Source organism: Bactrocera tryoni, chromosome 1, assembly GCF_016617805.1.
Source record: "Bactrocera tryoni isolate S06 chromosome 1, CSIRO_BtryS06_freeze2, whole genome shotgun sequence".
NCBI classification, from domain to species: Eukaryota; Metazoa; Arthropoda; class Insecta; order Diptera; family Tephritidae; genus Bactrocera; species Bactrocera tryoni.
In genome coordinates, this window is record NC_052499.1 from 71,395,935 (window position 1) to 71,417,427 (window position 21,493).

At 36.8% G+C, this 21,493-nt stretch overlaps 1 protein-coding gene across 3 annotated transcripts in view; it reads right to left on the reverse strand.

Moving 5' to 3' along the window:
* The window catches only part of LOC120766646, a 361,298-nt gene that overhangs the window by 181,375 nt on the left and 158,430 nt on the right, over nt 1–21,493 (reverse strand). For all 3 annotated transcript variants that reach the window (XM_040092269.1, XM_040092267.1, XM_040092268.1), the window contains one exon: nt 17,510–17,562. The gene's annotated coding sequence lies outside the window, so the exon portion shown is untranslated. The remainder of the gene's footprint in view (nt 1–17,509; nt 17,563–21,493) is intronic.

Genomic DNA, 21,493 nt, shown 5'->3' on the forward strand with positions numbered 1-21,493 from the left:
CACACATAAACAATAACAATGACATTAATTAACAGCAACAACAACAAGTAAAGATTGTGTAAAGTAGCAAAATATTTCCGCACCGATAAAACAACAACGCGAGCACCAATAGCTGCATTCAAATGGCAATTTATAACGGTATTTTGGAAATATTCGAGCACTGCTTTCAACGCGCTTCACTAAATGAAATACTTCTTAAACTAAGTAAACAAGAAATGCCAACGAAGTTTACCTTTTTCCGTTCCGGCGAGAGAAGCGTACAACACGATAAACGAATTGGCACCATTAGCCAACAAACAACCCACTGAATCATCGACAATCGCCGGTCATTTATCCGCAGCCCAGGCCGGAGGGTCAAATGTGTTGCAGTCATTGGAGCAGTTGAATTGAAATGCTTAATTAAAACACTAAAATATTTGAAATATTTGCAGCGTATATCCATCAGCCGAAGTGTTGCTGCATGCCATTGAAATTGTTTTTTTTTGTTTTTGGTACTGATATTGAATATGGATAGACTTTCTGACTTTCCTAACTCAAACTTTTGGAACACATTTTTGGAAAAATATTCCAAAATAAATGCAGCTAAAATTGGCCTAAAGCTTTTAGCCTACTACCAATATACTCTATAATAGAAAAAAAATCACTTTCGTCGCGGAGCCAGAATAATTAAATAATATACACGAAAACTGCTTATTATGCGCATCTATTTTTACATAAACTAACTGAATTAATTTAACCTTAATGTTGCCACCTAATCGAAATTTTTAACTAAAAAAAGTTTTAAAAATTTTTGTAAGATAAAGGCAAACTGAGGTTACTATAGAAAGCTTGCAGTTAAAAAAATTATCATTTGATAATTGCTACCTTTCTTAATAAGTTGGAAATATTTTTGGGGGTTACTAACTATTAAAAAACCTATGGAATATTGAAGTCAATTTAATCTTAAGTACTTTTAAAAAGGAGTTACCATCTGACACACATTTTTAATTCAAATGCATTGATAAAATGGCTGATATGTTACTTCAATATAAAAAGCTATAACCAATATTCCTGAGAGAAATAGTTTTGTTAAGGGTCACCACTTATTTTAAATTTATAATTTAATTCAGAATATTCTTAATATTATTATATAGACCAGAATCGAAATTTTTGAAACGAAACACAATGAAAGTAAGATAAAATTCAGTGCAAAAGAAAAAAAACATAACAAAATGTTGTCGCTACGAAATCACAGATATTTGAAATAAAAAAAATTTTTTTTATATAATCAGAGGGTCGAAATTTCCTTGGACTTTAAAAAAAAAATCACGAGTGAATCTTCTATTCAAGTTTTTGTTAAATAAAAAACTTATAGCAAAAAATGAGTAGGATGGAATTAGGTGTAGAAGTTCACGCAAGTGAAGAATGTTCTCTGAGCGCCATTCACTTGAGAGGGGCCAGAAACTATTCTTTTACATATATCTTTCTTCTTTTTTCTTTTTTTTACATATGGCTTCCGGTTTTGAACCAAGTATCCTCTGGGTTGCCAAAAAACATCCGTTTGAAGGCGAGCTAAAGCTAGAAGGCCATCATGCCTCCCAAATGTTGAGCGAGGGGTCGGGACCCGCCACATAAAAAACACTCCTAATAAAAATGAAACAAAGTGAAGAAAGCGTTACCTCCTTGAACATTAATACACTTGCTCCAAACATCCTCCAATCTATGAATCCCATCTCTGAAATGAGAATCCGGAAAGTCTGCAAAATACGCTTCCACAGCCGTTATGATTCATTCGTTTGATGAAAAACGCTTACCATGCACACATTTTTTTAGTTCCGGAAATAAATGGTCATATCTGGTGAATACAGTGGATGCTCCAACAATTCCAACTTTAATTGATAGATTTTAGCCATTGTCAAAATGCTCTTGTCACACGGATTTTTTTCTGTTGCAAACCGAGGTTTTTTTTCACGAATTTTTTCCTTCAACTGGTCCAAGGTTGCAATAATTGCAATAATATTCAGAATTAATTGTTATACCAGTTTGCAAGTAATCCACAAACAAAATTCCTCTCGCATCGCAAAAAATTTATGCCATCACCTTCTTGGCCGATTTCCAGAAACGAACTCGTTTCGAAGCCGAACAACCAGGTTCACACCACTCCTCAGCCTCTTGCTTTGTTTCAGGATCATGGTGATAGACCCAAGTCTCATCCATAGTGATGAATCGACGCACAAAATCCACTTTATCCTTTTTAAGCCGCTCGAAATGTTGCTGAAAAAGTCTCATTCGAATGTGTTTTTGTTCCATTGTTAGCGAATGCGGCGCCATTGTGCACGCAGCTTTCTAAAATCGAAAATTTCACTTCAAATAAGGCTTACACTGCCTAATGAGATGTATATGTAGAGCCTCTACTAAATCTCTCTCAGTCAATCAACAAACTTCAAAAACCATATCCTGTATTTTACATATGTTCATATGAAGAGTTTATCAACAAAGCAAAACAAAAAAATTCGGGCTAGTAGCAATCTTTATCGAACAACAAAACTTATTGAACAGCAAAGAGTCCCTCAATTTCGTGTTTAGCATTGTATACAATATTCGACCACATGCTTGAACATCTTAATGCCTACAACAAACCACTGCTGCCCAATTATAAGCCCAAACAGTCGCCTCCTATATATAACCGCATAATTTGTTATTTAATCCACAGTTCATGCGAGCAATGTCCGTCACAGGGTTTGCTTAAACACCAGTCATGTGACTAATGAATGCGCATAAAGGAAATAATTTACTTTAAATTCGGTATCCAAGCAATTGTGTGGGCAGCAAATGGTTGACTTCGTATGTGGGTGTGTGGCAGCTGACGTAACATGGCTAGTGCGTTTATTTTATGCCATATTTGCCAAGGAAATAATCAAAAACATAAGAAGTAGTTAGGCATATTTATGGCATCAAAAGGCATAAATAAGTTTACTTAATGCGTAGATAAATATGAAATGGGGTTGCATGTGCGCTAGGATACTACGTATGATAAGTTGGATTGTTGGCAAGGAAGAAATTGAGCGAAGAATTTGTTTATAGAGCGAATAATATTATTAATAAAATTATAAGCGAGTATCGGAAGAATTTTCTAAAGTTCAGAAAAGTACATTATAAGTATTTACCAAAGAAGAAAATATCATTAGATAATCGGTCAAAGTATTCACTCATGCATTCAGTCATACAGTATACTCTGCAGGGAATTATATTACTTCCCAAATAGTTCGACTCGATTCTTCGAGTATACTCAGCACCATAAAAAAGTCTTTGTATTCATATACATAAATATAGGAGTTCAAAAATACATTTGGAATATCAGAGTATTACAAATTTTTCTAACTTAAATTAGTTCCGAGTTAATCCCAACATATTCTGCTATTATCAGCTTCCCTACGGGGTACTTCTCAACTCACACACTCACATAGTGTATGCGAACGCCCAAACCACTCAAGCAGCCAGCGAACGGTAAACGAAACAATAACATTCGGAGCAAAATAAAAAGCGACGAGCGTGAAAATTGAATGACGGGGAACAGCCGAAGTCAAGTAGTCGTTTCGACCGCTTGGTCGAGCGGAAAAACAAAGCAAATTAATTGCAGGTTCGAAACGGGGATCAGCTACACTTGCGGGCACTACACGCTTCACACAGCAGCAGTAACGTCACATACACTTGCAACGAAAGCAGCGCCGATTGTGTGCCACGAGCAACAACAGCAGCAGGTAAAATGAAACACCGCCAACAACGGAGGTAAAATCACAAGCGAAAGTTGAAACGTTCGACTTTCACTGTGTTTTCGCAGAGTTGCTTGCATAAATATGTGGCACGTAAACGAACACATGTTCTTTCTCATGCGCAAATTTATGCACATGTGTGTGCGTCATATAAGAGTTGTTGTGGCGCTTTATGGCAGCTCACCTTTGTGCAGCGGACTTTGACAGTTGGGCAATAAGCTATGGCAGCTGACCTACAGCCTACCCAACGTGAACCGGGTAGGTGTCTAATTCGCCGTTTCGCTGCGTTTGAAGTATTCAAATCTGCCTGCACTCGTATTTATGGCATTTTGCCTACTCGAAACGTACATACACTCTCCGCTTCAGAGTTGCATTAGCTGCTAGTGGACGTGCCATAATTTTCGAGTTCTTATTCTGCAGTTGTAGTAATGGTGAGTGCGTTCAAGTGGCAGTAATATGCTCTTAAACTTTTCTGCCATATCGCTCATGTTCAGCTGAGGTGGCTGTAAAGGTCAATTTGTTGGTTATAATTGCTGCACGAGGAGATGATTTCGCTTGTTATAATTTAACACATTCTATTACGCTCTTTTTGGATATTTCATGATATTAAAACAAGTAAAAAAAGTTTGGCTTTAAGCTCTGATTTAACCGAACGTTCTAAACTCTCGCAATTATTTAAAAAATTATTTAAAAGGGATCAAAGCCAGTACTTACAATCAAGAGTGAAGAAACTGTATATTGAAACTCGTTGAGTAAAAACTAACTAATATTAATTGTATATGTTGGGTAAATCAGAAAAATGTCAATCAGAGGGTCCAGATGTTGCTTATAAATCAAAGTCTAGACTCATTCTAAACACATTTAGCGCTAAACCATATTATGTCGAAGGCAGATGGAAAATCGAAAGTCACTTTATAGGGTACATTGTGACTAGAGAAAATGACTTGATAGATTCCATTCATTTTGATTCAGTATACCCAGAAGAAGTTTTCACGCAATTTTATTCAGATCTAATAAATTGAACTATAAACGAATTATTCTACGTAGATTATTCTCCAGTTTTTAGTCAAGCACGCGAAGAATCTGAAAAACAAAAATTCTCCCAGTTATAATCTGATTACTACCGAAGTTCTAAAACAGCTTCCTCCAATAAGAATAGTAAAAATTATCAAAATTATTAATGGGGCTTTTTATCTTAAATACGTTTAAACTTATTGAAAAATTGCTGAAGTTATCATGGTTCAAAAGCCAGAAAAATCAGGATATGAAGTATTTTCTTACAGGCCCATATCACTGCTACCGATAATATCGAAGCTTTTTGAAAAAGTTCTCATAAAACTTCTTAATAAAATCATAGAACGAAAAACCATAATTCCAACGCATAAGTTAGAGTTACGAGCTAAAAATTCTTCGATTGATCAAATCCATAGATTTACACACATTATTGAAAAAGCCTTTGAGGAAATAAATTATATTCTACCGTGTTTTTGGATGTTGCAAAAGCGTTCTTTAAAGTTTGTCTCAGAAAACTGTTTTGAAACTGAATTTACCGAAATAGCATAATGATATCTTAAAATCATATTTATCAGATCTCTACGTTAAACAAGGAGACGAATAGACAAAGGAAATAAAAGCAGAAGCTCTACAAGATAGTGTGTTGGGCCTTCTTCTTTATATTCTATTCACGAATGACCTGCAGACGATACTCTAAGCTGCGGTGGAAAGTTTTTCTAAAAAAACAGTAAAAATATTAAAAATTGCAGCACATAAAGTAAGATTGCTACAGCATTGCAACGAAGAAGAAACCATGTTAACTTCTAGAAATGAACCACCAAGATGACTCAAACACCTCAAGCGATCTTTCAAATTAACCAATTCTCTCACAGTAGTTTTGTAATACTGATAACTATATGCTTAAATCATATTCAAGTTGTTTGTTAGTATTTCTTTAGTCTTTTCATTGCAACTACTTTGATATATTAAAAAAAAAATTTTACATTAAAACGAAACTATTTCTTCTAGTGGCGAAGTTAAAGCTACATTTTTACTATCATAACAAAAATTATACAGATTGTGAAGTACTATTAAAAAATAGTATATATACAAGTATAAAATTCTCATATACAAAAAATGTTCCTTTACGCAGCTTTGAAAAGAGTTTTTCAAGATTAATAGTGCTGATTGGACGAGCTTTTTGCAACACACACTAAGTTGTAGCAATACTTAGCTTCAGAAAGAAAGATAAAAGGCAAAATTTTACGCATTTTTCTCTCACAGATATGTGTGAGTACTTGTTACTTGATGCGTACAAAACAAGCCTCATCTTAAAGTGTATAGACTGCCCAGCTAAACATCTTGATAAGTTTCTCTTCGGTGTTAATTACGATAAAACTCGTTAATTATAGCAGAAATACTTCTAAATCACCCCACCATGCGATATTATCTCGGAAAAGGAAAATATTTGTTTAAAAGTACTCTTAATTTAGTACTCTGGCTTACAAGCAGCTGCAACAACAACAACACAGCGTTGATGTTGACACATTAACTTAGGACGTTTAAACAGAGCACGCTGCGCACGAAGTCAGCGCACAAAGTCATCTATGCGGCAATGGGGCACTGAGGCAGTATGGTCATGTGCCGTTGGAATTGAAACTGTAAGTTGTTTGCATTTGCTGAGCGCTCATAAACACACACCCGTGCAGCCTGTGTCCTGTATTTGTATGGATATAATGACGCAGCATTTAGACCGAACGAGAGTGAGACACATAAGCAGTGTGTGTGTTGATGTTGTTGTTGTTTTAGCTTTGTTTGTTTTCATTACTGCTGTTGATTTAGCAAATTTCTTTTATGCACTGCGTCGTTGCCATTTCTGCTGTTGTTGTTGTTGATGTTGCCGTTATTGTTGCTTTCATGGCTGCAGCTGTTGTTGTTGTTGTTTCTGTTGCTGTTAATAAGTACGAGTGGAGTATGCGACAGCATGTGAAGTGAAAAACTGGAGCAGCAGCTCCTTTAAATAAAGTTGAAAAATGAAAAGCTTTTATGCGAGTCACTGCCAGAAGCGTTGCCACACACTTACAAAACGCACGCCAACACAGGCACACACTTACTGGCGCACATTGAAGAATTTATGTTGCTGCATGTACACTCCTGAATGTGTGTGTGTGTACTTGCGTGCATGTGCGGATGTGCGAATGAGTAGCATATAAGCAGGCGCATAAACTTGCAAAAAATATGGTGGACCACACACTGGTGGAAAAAAAGTCCATTTAGAAAATTAACGAAGAGTACCAACTGGTTAGAGCTGCTACTGCCAATGCCACAGTAGCAACAGCAACAACAACAACAGTAACTGAAATGAATTGCAAGTACTTGCAACTGTGCGAGAGTGTAAACGCTGCACGCACACAAACTCGTAAAAACACACTATACAATTTGGGTAAAAGCAGCGAATTGCAAGCGGCCACAATGGCGGTTGGGCAGCGACGACCCCAGAGCATATACAAGTATGTCTATATGCCTAAGTGCAGCGTTTACGCAAAGGGTGTGGCAGCATAAGGGCGTGCAACAAGCTGAAAACATAAAGTTTGGTAGCTAGAGTACATGTGTGCGTAGGCATTGTTTGTAAGCACCGCTGCTGTTACATGTGTGAGTGTGGGTAGTTAGGTGTGAGTTGGCCTTGTTGGCGCACGCCTGAAACTATGCAACATTTAAAGGGGCTATCATAGTGCAGCGCAAGTATGCCGTTAATTGCGAGGCAAGTAAAAGCGAGGGTGTCCAAATATGTGTGTAATGAAGTAGCCGACAGCGTGGCATGCATCCGCAGCGCGTTAAATAGTGATGTGAGAACGTTTTTATGCCGTTTTTAAATACAGGTCGCGTTGGGGCATGCTTTGTGCCGCTGGAGAGCGGCTTGTTACTTCCTACGCTGCACAAGTCCTATTACAATGACGAAGAGTTGTGTGCGGCTAAGGTGAAAGAAGGTGGTAGGTATGTGTGGCAACAATGACGTCTTCATTAGCGAGAAGTGTTACAACTTACATACCAAATATTTTTTGGTTTGCGCAATTGTCGTACAGTTATCCAATTGCGAACTTTAAACAGGATTAAATAATACAAATTTTCTCAGTTGAGATTTAAATGATAAATTAAGACTATACTTGCTCTGTTTGGATGAAAAATAAAAGCCACAAGCGGTTCCAAAGAGCCTTGGAGTTTTCTATAAAACTCTGTTTTGTCTTCTGTATTTTTATTCGGAGTTTCTTCATACTTGAGGATTCTGAGTTTACCTGTTTGTGCTTGTACTGCAGACGTAGGTGATACTAGTCCCTCAGTTTTTGAGAAAACAATCTGAAATTTTGCACATCTTATTTCCTTTCCAAGAAGCTGCTAATTTGTCGGAATCGACGATATCGGTCCACTATATGAAATAGCTGTCGAACAAACTGATCGGTCGGAAATAAGTAATATTTTATGTTTCCCCTGGAATCACGTCTAAAGAATCGTTGAAAATTCTGAAGGTGACAAAGGTGATGGTAAAGTCATTCAAAAAGCATAAATACAAGTAAATTAGTGCTTCATGTGAGTCACCTCTTTTAATAATTCAATGCTGTATCGAATAGGTTGAAGAAGCAGTGCCTGAAGATCATTGTGTTGGCATCAAATATAGAAGAAAGGCTCTCAACATCTCTTATAGATCGACGATACATTTTGGTTAATGTTTTGCTTACTGTTTTGGTTAGTGTTTTGGTTAAAGTTTTGGTTAATATTTTGGTTAATGTTCAGGTTAACATTTTAGTAAATGTTTTGGGTAAGAAGCATGTCAATGCTCAATAATTTGCCACAATAATTTGCAAGAACGACTTTGAGTAGACAATTATTGAATTCAATTTCGTAATCAGGTTGAGGTGTCCTTATTACGACCTCTTACCACATCAGTCGCAAAAGTTTCCTCCGGATTTGTTGAGTAGTGGTATTACAGTTTTTTTTTTTTTGTTTTTTGGTAAAAATGAATTTATACTCATCGCTTAGCAACCATATTCGGCTCACTGTGACTTTTTTCTGTTTTCGAAAGTAAAAAATCTTCTTCGTGCCAAGAGTCCAATGTAGCCATTGGAAGTGCTTCTCGAAAGATGTTGAAGTTCATGATTGAGAGCAGATTTGTCAGCGCAGATTGAGTAAAATATACATAATCGGTAGTCGAAAAGTATTTTCGTATTTTGTCAATAGATGTCGCTGCAGTCGTATATCTCCAGTGCTACCAATCACATTCTGCCATACCATATACATAGTGTTGAAAAGGTGAGATTTTAAACTTTATTAAAAAAAAAAATTAAATTCGGGGAAGTTGAAAAAAAGTTAGAGCTGCTCAAACATGAGTGAAAATAATAAGGAAATTCGCTGTATTTTAAAATTTTTGTATAAAAAGGGAAAAAATGCCTCGCAAGCCACCAATGAAATTTGTGAAGTTTACGGAGACGATGCTTTAGCAGCACAACAATGGTTTGCTCGCTTCCGTTCTGGAAATTTCGATTTGCATTGATGAAAGTTTTACACTGATGGAATAATGTCTCTAGCGCAAAAATTGCAAAAACTGGTCACCCAAATTGGTACATATTTGTTTATTTATGTATTAGTATAAATATAAAAAAATAAGTTGAAGTTTGATAAGACATACGAAAAGATTTTTTTGGCTACTTAATATACATATGTGTTACTTTGAAGAGCTTATATCTTGCTTGAGTACTTTAAAGGGAAGCATTGACTATTTCGGCTAGGATGAATCATTAAAAGAACTTTTCAAAAAATATACAACTAATTTCCAGCCCGGTAGCGTATGACAAGTTTTGAACGGCAACATGTAAGCAAGAGAGAACTTAATTTTTTACTGAATGTGAGTTGAGTCGAGTATTTTCGAAAATGTCCATCGCAAATCCACTTTTAATTATTTATTTTCTCCATATTTTCCTTGAGTCGTACAAATTTCAATAAAACGTTAATATTTGTCTTATTTTAAAACATTTTTCCAAACAATGCCGTCCTTCAAACGATCTCAGTTCTGATTATTTTTATTTAACCACCGGTAAATATTAGAGAAGCATCTACGATGACTTTCTAACATTGAGGAGCGCAGAAACCTGCATTTTATGCGGGTTCGCATGTACCAAGAGAGGCCATAAACCACCCATCTACATTGGTCAACTCAAGTCAACGCCACGATTAATGGCCAAATTTTGGCTCACAAATAAACTTGCAACATCAACTGGCATTTAAGCGCTGCAAGATTGCCTAATGAAAAGCAGACATTTTAAACTGTAAATATACATATGTGTGATGTTGCAAATACACATACCAAGTTGGCGCATGAATTTACGACTGTGTGTGCATATAAAACCGTGCGTCGGTGCTTGAGGTCCAATGTAAACGCTGTCGCTGATAGTTAGAATGTATACGCGAGCACACCAGCACTGCAAGTGCAGTACTTGCCACAAGTGACAACCATATGTGTGAGTGTGCGTGCTTGCATAACTGTCTGCGTTTGCTTACACACAGCCCAAGTTGCATTTTAATTTAATGGTGCAGTCACAACTTCATATACGCGCGAAATCAACACATACATACATACATATATATATAAGTATACAAATACACATGCAAGCAAAGGCAATCTTGCCGCAGCCACTGCAATCAGCTACAATCACACACACAACCACAAAGCGGTTGAATCTGCAATATATTTTTTTACTTCTTTCTTGCTGTTGCTGCCCTTTTTTCATTTTGTGGCAACAACGGCCAACATATGTGGCAACATAGCGACAACTTACAATTTTCCACTGAACGTCATTAACATACACATATAAAAATAACACATTTATGGCTGGGAATATGAGTCTGCACAACCAACAACAACAATTACAACAACGTGTAAGGGAGTGGCAGTCACCAAACTCATTTCATGCAATGCGACTCGAGCCGAGCCGAGTGTCACACAGCACCACGGCTTATTGTCAGCATAACTTGCAGATCCCAGCAGCTTCTTGCCCCATTTGGCCACTTCAGCGACGAGGGGCAACAAAAATTTACATACGCAATTTCAACATCCACGCTCTTATCCGTCCGTCCGTTCGTATCACTACCGTGGTGGTTGTGCGGCACTGCGCGTTGCCGCTGACAAAAAAAGCGCCGAATGTGATGTAAAAATGCATGATGAAATTACATAACAAAAAGTTGAAAGCAAAAAAATATTTAAATTTGAATTTAAAAAGCGATAGGCTACGCAACAACAACAAGCAGGCATATACGACCGTATATTTACATATGTGGCATGCAGCACGTAAACTCCCGGGCATGTTGTTGCAGCTGTGTGTGTGCGTTTATTGTAGATTTGCGCAAAACGGTAGTTGCTTTTGTCAATGAGCGGCAGCCGAACGCTTCGCCCTGCCTTGCCTTACTTGGCGTCCACTCCATTTCCACTTTCATGCAACCATAAACTGCACTTCCTTATGCGGCCATAAAAATCAAACACAAATTGCTGGCAGGCAAATTTAATGTTGTTGTTGCTAAAAAAAGCTGAATGCATAACTAAAGAAATATGTAGCAAGGACTTACTCAACTGGTTACCCCACGAGCCAAAACACAAAAATTTTACCCGAAATTGGTACTTGGGACAAGTTCATAATGAACTTCTCGTGTACCTTAAGTTTTCCATGACAAGGGCAATAGAATGCAAAGTGCCGCTACTAACCACAGATACACCAGAAGCTCTTTTTGACCTGGCCACAATTGCCGGCTTTAGCAAGAAATTTGGCCTTATTGGCTGCTTTATGACCAAAAGAAGATTCAAGTTAGGTTGAGCAAAATATATCAGTTATGGAAGGATAACCGAGCCTCTGAATATAGATACCAATTAAATGAATTCGAATTCGAAGCGGATTTTCATTAGACAGAATAATTATAATTCCATAAAGCAGTTCAGCTCTTGTGAAGTCTTTTTCCAAATATTTACCCGATGAAACCAAATATTTCTTGGAAAGAAAGAGTGCTTTTACAATATTCCTCAATACATTCAGGTATCATTAATTTATCTACAGTTGCATTACGGAATAGCATTAAGGTATCATTAAGTCTAGAGTTATGTTACGTAATAGCTGGTCCACCCAGGTGCTTGGTCACGATGCTAATATTACTTCCTGCACTTTCAAAAACTCCTTTGGGCTCAAAGTGATTGCAAGACTTCTAGTGAGCTCTACTCTCCCAGTAACCTTAAACTTTCCTTAATTTTAGGCACACAAACCTATCTTTGTCCTATCGGCGTCCACACGGGATGTTTGGTCATCTTACCGAAAACTAGTCTTAGAAGCTGCTCGAAAGAAGAGAAACATCTCAACACTTTCTTCTTGACTGTCCGATCTTTGCTAGTTCAAGTCTTAAACACTAAGAAGCTACCGCTGAGCTGAGAATTGAAAAAAAGACACCTAGGCAGATCTATATTGTAATCAAGTCACATTGTCGACTAATATGATTTGATTACAGGAGTTGTAGGACTTTCCAAAAGACTTTGGTAATCTAACTGCGATGCCCTGAACTTAACCTAACCAAACGTAAATGTAGATTTATTAGGCCTGACAGAAATCTCTATCCACATTACAACTTTAAGGGCTCTCGCTGAGTGCTCGAAAGAGGTTTGCCATAATGTGCTTGAATTTGAAAAAATGCGGGGTTAAAACAAAATATGTTCCAACTTCTTGCTTTGTATTAGACAGAACTTTTTCCATTGAAAACGTCAGAGCTGTGTGAATCCTTATCAGCCTTATAATAATGCAACGAATAAACCACAGTAACCTATAATTGAAATGTTGTAAGGCGATACCAAAGAGTGTTATTGGAATAGGCTTGTAGACTACTCTCTACTAACTAAACCAAGTAAGAAAAACTTTGCTTTCACTTTGTAACTCGAATTAATATTCTTCTGTAACTTTAAAGCCTCGCAACAGTTTCTTTATATAATCTGTTCGTTATACTTTCTTATAAGGATAAATGTTCGACCATGGAGTGCTGAGACGGCTTATTCAAATGTGCATATCATTGAGGGAATAGGGATGCTCACATTAAGGGCCGTGGTTCTAGGTTGTAGGAAACTTATTTATTTATTTATATTTAATGAAACTTTTTCTTTGTTTTCAAGTGACTCAAGTATGATGAAAGTATTATCTTCACATGGAGGAGCTTAGAAACCTTCAGTTCGCAGATAGCATTAAAAGTTACAGACACAGGAACTATATAAGAAGGTACATAATATTATTATGTACTCTAATACAGCGCCCCACATTTTATGCCCATCTCTACTTTCTCTGAAGATATCATCATTGAAGGCGTTCGATTCGAGTCAACTGCAAGCTATTCACAAACCAATTTGGTTAACTGGGTAACTCTGCAAATATTTTCACACTCATTTACTTATATAACCATTTCCTCTTATAAACTTTTGCGCATATATGCCGTTATAGCGTCCACACATAGTCTTGAGTGCTAGAGTTCCGCTTCCACTTGAATAAGCTGACAATTCACTCAAGCAAGTAAGTGGGCGAACGAGCGACACTTTCTTGCACGCAAGCCTGTGCGCCTGAATGCATGCTGATCAAAGACGCACACACGCACACATAGGCCATGGGCCCTGCCATAGTACACATGTTGATACAACAATATACCTACAACTTCATAAAATCCATGTATGAATTACAAAAGACTTATGCAAAATTTGAAATTTAGCTAAAAGTATACTTATAAATATATATGTTCATGTATGTAAGTGTGTTTCTAAAGGATAATTCTACATATATGTACACAAATTTTGCTGGCGTTTGATGCCAAAAAAGCAGCGAAACAGCAAAATCGCACTCGAAATTTGTAACGGATTTATCGAAATTTATGCTCGTGAAATTTCATGCAAGCCAACTGCCATAAGCGCACACTTATATCATATAACATTTATATGTATATATGGCATGTATGTGCATTTGTTGTTGAAGCAACGACAAAATGGTGCTTGGATGGCATATTGCGCAATCCAGCTTTGCTCTTATGAATATTTCATATTTTTCATGATTGAACTCTTCAGCAGCGCTCGATTACTGTAAATCATACCGATGTGGCATATAACGGGTAGTCACATAGCCAATTTAATGATGATACAAACATGCAAGTGCATACAACTACTCAAATAAATAAATGTTTATATATTCTTAAATACATGTACATAGCTAGCTATTCACTGCCACGCTTAGCGTATAGATATCGAAATGTTTTTCGAGGCAGATTGCTATTCCAGGAAATCAGGTGGCAATACGGGGATTAATATTTTTGTTGGTGAGTCATTTCCAAGAATTGCTTTCATTTTCGTTTGTTAAGCAAAAAAATTTATAAATTTTCCAATAATAAATAATGAAATACTATTTAAATATTGTCAAAACACATACATAAATGTGAACCTTTTTCAAAAAGTATTTTTGTTATTTTCATTAATTTGTACATAAAATTCTACCTCTTTTTTCCAGCTGCGGAAATTATCATTATATTGCAATTGGTTGCTGTTTTGCCTGAAAACTTATAAGCTATGTGGAACTAATATTTTGGTTATGTAATTTTTTATTTAAAAGAAGGGTTATTTATTTTGGTTTTTTAAATTTAATTTTATTTAATGTAACAAAATAATATTGGATATATTTGAGACAAAAAAGCTACCGGAAATTGTAATTAAATTTTCACAGTAAATGATATTTCAAATTGAATTTGGTTAAGTCGATAGGACTGTCCAAAATACCGAATATGAGCGCAATCTGTCATTCCCTTTGTTTACAGCAGCAGCTTAAGTCGGTCACCTCAGTAGTGCGTTGCAATTTTTCCAATGGATAAAAATATCGAAGAAAGCATTTGTATCAAATTTTATATTTCTAACCAAATTTCGTGTGCGGAATCGTTGTGAATGTTAAAGAAGGCTGATGGAAATTCATAAACACAAGCCTATGAATGCTACAAAGGCTTCGAGGGCGGTCAAATGATCATTGATCCTTGGTCTGGACGACCTTCCACCTTTTCAACTAATGAAAAAATTAAAAAATTGAAGGATATGGTGCTTAAAAATCGTGCGGAAAGGGTTAGAGCAATAGCAAGAGAGCTCAACATCTTTCGCAAGTCCGTTCGAATGGTTTTGGTAGATATTTATTTGCTCGACTCGTCCCTATAAAACTGAATTTTTTCAAAAAGAGTAGAATTGTGACCAAATTTTAAGCCAAAAACGCAATGAATACCATTGATCAAACACCATATACACGAGATTTGGCTCCGTGTGATTTTTTCTTGTTTCCCAAACTTAAAGCACCATCCCGTGGGTACCGTTCTCAGTCGATCCAAGTAATAAAATAAAATTCGCTGAAGGAGCTGAAGGCTGTCCAAAAAGTGCTTATGAAAAGTGATTCGAGGACTGGAAAATTCGTTGCCATAAGTGTATTACATCTGGTGGGGATTACTTTGAAGGCGAAAAAATAACTATTGAAGAATAAGTAAATAATTTATTTACAATGTATTTGTCGAAAAATTGCAGGTGGCTTAACAAGGGCCCATTTATTAATGCAAAAATATTCAAGTCTATCCTTTACAAAGCCATTCAGAATAACACGAATAAAGCTTAGTTAACGACCAACATAATTTATGATTTGAAAATAATTAAAAATTGGTCAAACGCCGATCAAAAAGATAATAAGAAGATAAGAGTCAAAGATATATGTTAACGAGTAAGTTAAAGTTAAAGTAATAATTCCTTTAACAAATACAAAAGATTCCTTACAAGAACTTTGTTATCTTAATTTTTATGGAGAAGACATCTCTTTAGCTTTACATACAAGCATTTGATTCCGATTGCCCGTTTGTATGGCTGCTATGTGCTATCTTCTTCATTGGCCTACAACCTTGGGTCGATCTGGGCCAAAAACACAAAACTTCGCCAAATGACTATTTCCTCCTCTTTTCTTTACGCGTCCACACCAATTGTACATCCCCTTTGATGCGTGGGCACCCTTAATTTTATTGGGTCTCGAGTCAAAGGAACTTTTCGCTTTTCGGCCCAAGCTACGCATTCGTTGGATTTTAATGCGCTTCACTATATTCATGTCACCGTAAAGCACCGTATCTTGTGAAGAACGGTTCTCACCAAAGCTTTAGTGCTTTCTCATCTCGTCTCCATCGTCTATTTTAAAGTTTCTGTGCTGTATAATATGACAGGAATAATGAGAGACTTATGGAAGGAAATGTCTGTTCGTCGAGGGTGAGATTTGCGTCTCAATTGGCTACCGATCGCAAAGTAGCACCTGTTGACAAAAGTTGTTCGACGACTGACTTAAATTATTGGTGGAATTTATGCTGGTTGTGAGATATAAAACTTCTCAACTCTTTCAAATGTATAGCTGCCAACAGAGACGTAGTTCTCATGACGCGAGGAAACTTTCTGTATAGCCTAACCACTTTCGCTTCTTTTTTTAGGCTGGAAAATACTGCGCTTATGGGTCTGTTGTTAGCCAGTGCCACTCCGGTTCAGATTAGCGGTACGTGGCAATATTTTCTACATTATATTGAGAAGGACACACGAGAGGGAATCACCTGATATCGACCTACATGGAGAGATTCTTCTCGATTTTGTCGAAGCTGATGGTTGCACCAAAGTCGTTCTGCATAACCGTATGAGTTTCGCAAGGATCTCAAATTTAGGCATGGCGTAGAATAGGCAGTTAAAAGTGACTTTGAAATCAACAAAAAAAATTGATCTATTTGATAGAGTGTTTCTGCAGGATTTGACGTATTGTGAAACCCTGTTACTAAACAGTTGATTTACAATGGGTTTAAGTCTTCCACACAACAGTGCCTTAAGAACCTTATATGCAATATCACGAAGATTGAACCAGCGATAACTAGCGCGGCAGGATGTTTCTTCTTGTAGATTGAGTTTAGACTCATATTCCAATCGATCATCTAATCAAATCATGCTTAGCAACTGGAACATGTGGTTCTCCTCATCGGCTTTAAACAGCTTAGTAGGTAATATGTATGTATATCGGCCCCTGGGGCTTTGTTATTATCAAGCCGCCTTAGAGCTGTTTTCACCTCCTCTTTTGATGGTAATTTGTTGGTGTGTGTTTTATTTCATTCGTTGCAGCACTGATTTCGCTTTTTAACAGTATCGAGCAGTGTTCGCTCCAAAATTTCGGAAGTGCTCATACTCTATGTGTCTGTTATCAGTTTTCCAGTCTTATCTTTACAGAAGATCGGACTTGAAACCATTTTTTAATTTTACTTTTGATTAAATTATGGGCTGGACTATAACATATGTACATGTTAAAGTGATATGATATTGGTGGTTTCGAACAATGAAAAGCTTCTTGGTGAGAAAAAGACCTGTACCAAATTTCAGATCGATATCTCGCAAGCTGAAGGGCTGGTATGCATAACTACAGATCAGACAAACAGACGAATTGTGACCACTCTTATGCATAAATATGTATTCAATAGGGTCTCCAACGTTTCCTTATGGGTGCTACAAACTTTTGGCAAACTTTATGTACCCTCTTCATACAAAAAATTTTATTTCGGAAGCGGAAAAATAAAAATTTAGCTGTTAAAGCGCCGCCGTCATAAGAATCATAACCTTCCATTGTATTCCTCTGCAATACTTTCGTTTGAAATGATGAATTATAAAGCCCTTACGCACTCACCAATCAATTTTTAAAGGGAGCGAACCTTTAGTTGATCCTTTTCAGCGCCAAATCTGCAATTAAAATCAAATATGTGATTACTTTTTGTTGCTATTAATTCTGCTTTTATTTTCAAGTTTTCTATTTTTGTAGGGACAATGCAAAAATGATTCATTAGAATATTTAATGTTATGCTAAGAATGCGAATATCCATTAAGGCAACCACTTGGGAGAGTTTATGCCGCAGAGTGCTCCGGCTGCTAGCCACACTTAAGGACTGTCAGCACTCATAAAATAAACACTATTCGGAATGAGTCAAATCTTAACCAACAATTCGAAGCCATTCATTTCCCAAAGCAACCGCCGCGGCTCCCCTCCCCCTCTCAATGCGCAGCGAGAGATTTGTGCGCGTCGAAATGCGAGTAGCATTTGTACAATTGAAGCGTTGGAATTTATTTAATGCTGTCATTTGCATCTTTTCCTGCGCATTTATGAATTCACAATGATGGCAACAACAGCAAAAACAACAATAACAACTATTATTCAGCATAACACAATTGCAAAATCAACACAAGAAAGGCGGCTGGAGGCGGTGAAAAGAGAGTGCTGCATATAAGTGAGTGAACGGTAGAGGGGAGGAAGTAAGAAAAGCGCAAACAAACGCCAAAACTCCCGTTAGTTATTTTGCACGCTGTCAATCGTTCAGTGCCAGCCAAATTCCCGCACATACACAAACACACTTACATAAAGCATATTCGAGGCATTGGAATTCATGATGGGGATATTGCAAAATCAAATTCAAATTCAATGCACAATGCCGAATGCCACTAAAGTGGTGCGATGGCGCTGCAGAGTACAAGGGTTATGAGCAGGCGAAATCTTCTTCAAGATGCTACACTGTCTACCAGCAGTACTAGTAGTATGGAGCAAGGATCGCACAGCTCGAGTTAAATTTAGCGCAATAATGAGAATAAGAGAAATTTGCATGCAGTCAGTGTCAGTGCCGAACATTTGCCCAACTACGTATAACTGCGCACACCCCTCCACTTACGCCAACTTGCTTCACCAACATTTGAGATGTCTTAATGCATTCATATTCCCGCCGTTAGCCAAGAAAACGAAAGGCAAAACGCAAAAAAAAATACATCAAACTATCCAACGAAAGGACAATAAAGGTAAAGTGTGAAAAAATTTCTTATCAAAAAATTTAAGATTCATATCCTGAAGCGCCCTCAGTGTCGGAAATATTGCGAGTGAATTCCCTAAGGGTAGGCTGTATGGGCGCTGGGCGCATTTCGTTGCATTTGGCGGGCAGCAAGTTGGGTTGCTCTTTGGTGTTGAAGTGTCATAATTGCTTGTGTGTGTGTACGTTTGTCAGGTAAGTGTTCAAAAAGGTTAAGGTCTCACCTTTAGGTGTCAACAAAAGGGATTTTCGGCATGTGTATTGAATTTCAAAAAAGAGCCAAAGGCGTTCAAGTGCCCCAAATAATTTATTTTGCCACCCAAATGAATAAAAAGAAGGGTTTGGAAAAAATTAAAAGTGGAAATAAATCACTTTCGCTGCGCCAGCTTTGCGTTTGAAGTGAAATTAGCTTTACCCGGCGCTTAACGGTGTAAAGGCACTTAGGAACTTAAAACGATGTGAAAGATGAAATAATTGGTTCTATCAACCTCCGTGGTGAAACCTGGTCAATCGTCGTGAGCTTTGTGTTAGCAGAATTCTAAATGCATATGAGAAGGAACTGAAGGAGTTTAGATCACTGATCTGCTAGCTTTTCGGTCGGTTTTTCTTTTAGGGTCCCTTATGTCCCCAAAACCAGATCGAGAAAATTTTCACTTTTAATTTGCCAATATATGATATATTTGGTCATAAATCAACGTTATACAGTATATTTGAACCCAAAAATGATTAAAATATATCCATAATATGATTTCCAACACATAAAGCTGAAGCCTGGCTCCAACTTCCACAATTTCGACTAAAATTTGATAACCAGGCACGAAATATCTAACGTATGAGACTGAGGCAGTTTTGAGCTGGTAGTATAAGATTTTCTTTCCTTGAAAACAACGTTGGAAAGTTCATAACTCAACACGGCCACACATCTGTTGATATTTTGAAGAAGGTTGTGAAAATTTATTATCCAGTTTTTTAAATTCAATAATATTTTTGTAGCAATCATTATTGAATTTGAATATTTTCTTCCGAGTTTCTTAGGATCAATAAAATCTTAGATGTCAACTATCATCCTCGACTTCTCAAGATTATATACTGAAAAGTTTTTAAGCTGCGAAGTACTAGTAAGTGCAAAGCTCTTCTCTTTCTAAAAAAGATCGACAAGAAGGCAAAAGTAGGGACAGTTTTAGTAGATTCCTTATGTATGGCAAAACAACCACCCACTGAGAGAGAGAAATAGTACGGTGCTTACCCTAATTAGGGTTTATCCAAGTTATAGGCTTTTGGCTTTTATGGTCTTAACCGCTGAGTTTTTCAATTAGTTTCAGATATCCAATTATTTTAAGAATCGAGAAGCTCTCTTATGCGGTTACTTGGGTTTCTTCGGGTAAAAAATAGCCTTTTTTCAACAATTTTGCAGGATAACTCCTTAAGGTATCATCTGAAGTGAAAAAATTCGTGTTTTAGTTAACACCTTAACTTAGAACTACTAAAGACGAAGGGAAAAAACTGAAAATTGTATTTTTGACAGACATTTTTACAAAAATAATGAAAACTTCAGTGAAAATTTTGTGACATTGTTTTTTTTCAAATAGTTGTAGTCAAACAAATCCTTCGTTCAAGTCTTTAAGAATTGTACCTGAAAGACCTGTTTAAAATTTAATGACGATCGGTTGAGTATGGCTCGAGAAAGCTTACCACCCGATTTCAAAAACACAGTTTCGAGAAAAACATGTTTAAAGACCTCGCACTTAGCCTAGCTAGCCTCGAGCGCACAAGTACTCAAGGCGGTATCGCCGAAGCTATTACTCGGATGAGCTTGAAAATTAAGGACAATATTCTAGAGGTAGAGGTGTAAAACTTAATAATACAATAAAAAAATATAAATTTTTTTGAAACCCGTAAACTCATGTAACCCCTTAAGCCTAATTAATGATCTAGCAGTTCAATAGAGAGTACTGAATTTAACAGTGATATTGAAGAACTGTCTTTCAAACTGAAAATCGGTAGACATACTACTTTGTCGAAAAATAGTTCTCCTTTACACAAAACATTTCTCTACTAAATACAGAATTTGCGTTGGGTATAAAAAAGGGTTGAGCGCAATCACACCAAAAATATTTATTGTCCCCACTGAGGGTTCAAGAGCAGTTCTTTTGCATAAATTTCTGCTTGGACAGCAAAATTTCGTGTTGATAAAAGAAAAAATAAATTCAAATCTCTTCCTAACTTATCTTACATTTTTACAAACTTTTTTTTAAATTTTATTTTTATTATTTTATTTCTCAGGCGTTGCATGCAAATGAGCTTGGAGTTTCCTTGCGCTAATATTGTAATTTTAAACCGAAACATAGAAACAAATAATAAAAAACGATTTCAAAATTATTTGGTATTTTACAGCTTTTAGTGGAAAGGCCATTGGTGTGACCCATAAGAAGTACTTAACGCGTTAATAAGCAAATGCAATTCCTCACACCACATCAACGACGAAAGAAATGGCATAAAATCTGATGCCGCAGCATAAACACACCAATGTACAGCAGGAAAAGGTATTTAAAAGAAAAATAAATTTAATAAAAATTGTTAGCGGAAAGCTATTTTGCGCGCGGTCAACATCAAATCATTCGCAGCGCGCAACAAAATTTGAATAAAAATGGAATTACATAAGGCGCCGCATTGCGATTTTGTCGCAAACATTTTCCCGCACCTTGCCACAATTTCAATTTCGCTGCTGCTATTGTCAGCCGTAGTGCGGAGCCCATACCCGCTACGGCTGTCCGCGTGTTTATGGACGCTCACTCGCGCGTTTGCTATAAAAATTGACGAAC